The sequence below is a fragment of the Myotis brandtii genome, unplaced genomic scaffold, assembly GCF_000412655.1.
Source record: "Myotis brandtii unplaced genomic scaffold, ASM41265v1 scaffold628, whole genome shotgun sequence".
NCBI classification, from domain to species: Eukaryota; Metazoa; Chordata; class Mammalia; order Chiroptera; family Vespertilionidae; genus Myotis; species Myotis brandtii.
In genome coordinates this window covers 182,889-183,746 of record NW_005370403.1, presented here as the reverse complement: position 1 = coordinate 183,746, position 858 = coordinate 182,889, and the positions used below count along the sequence as shown (strand labels likewise).

At 60.1% G+C, this 858-nt stretch overlaps 1 protein-coding gene across 1 annotated transcript in view; it reads left to right on the top strand.

The window, feature by feature from the left end:
- TACC2 (transforming, acidic coiled-coil containing protein 2) overlaps nt 1-858 on the top strand; it is a 26,364-nt gene that overhangs the window by 10,062 nt on the left and 15,444 nt on the right. The window lies entirely within an intron of this gene.

The window sequence follows — 858 nt, the reverse complement described above, 5'->3', positions numbered from 1 at the left end:
CGCTGCCGCCGAGGCGATCGAAATCGTAAGTGGGGTCGAGGGGCCGAGATCCCTGGGGCTGAGGCCGGGCCAGCTGGACCCCATCGCCCAGGGGGCCAGGCTTCTGAGCAACACTCACCTGCACCCCAGAAGCCAGCCTAGGAGGCCCCCCCCCCAGTAACGCAAGGCTCTCTGTTCACCCACCTGCTTTACTGCCTTCAGGGCTGTCGACCTCCCACCTCGAGCCCCTTAGGGCTGGGCAGCTGCGTTGGGGTTGTCCTCCGTCTCTCAGTCTGTAGCTGCTCCTCAGAGGGCAGGCGGGCGGGCAGGGTGGGAGGGGACCCTCCTGGGAGGGACCCTCCTGTCCATAGACCAGGAGTGACAGGCTTTCCCTCCGGGCAGAGGGGCCCAAGCTGAGCCTCTCCCCGCCCCCACCCCTCGCACATTTAAAACGGAGCGTCCTTCGAGGGGAATTTTACTTTACTGCTCTCACCTCCCTCCTAGCCATCCCCTGGGGTTTAGCTGGTTTTCTGTTCTGTGTAGTAAACCGTGTGTCGCACACACTGAGTGTTTGCTGAGCACCTACTGCGTGTCTGTCAGGTGGGAAATATGACTGAGCAGAGAGCTGGGTGTGACTGGTGCTGAGGTCTTTCTGATCGACCGGGAGATGCGTTTCCCGTGTGAAGTCATCTTTCCGTCACTTAGAAAATGATCTTTCCCCAAACCTCCCTTCCTCTGATATCCACTCGGAGGGGCTTCCTCTGGGACTGACGCTTGGAAAACCCATCACCTGGCTTGTCCCCGTCCACTGAGCTTTTCAAATAAGAAACGGTTACTTCCCCGCCACGGACCAGTTAGGGAGTGAAGGCGGGTGAGGGG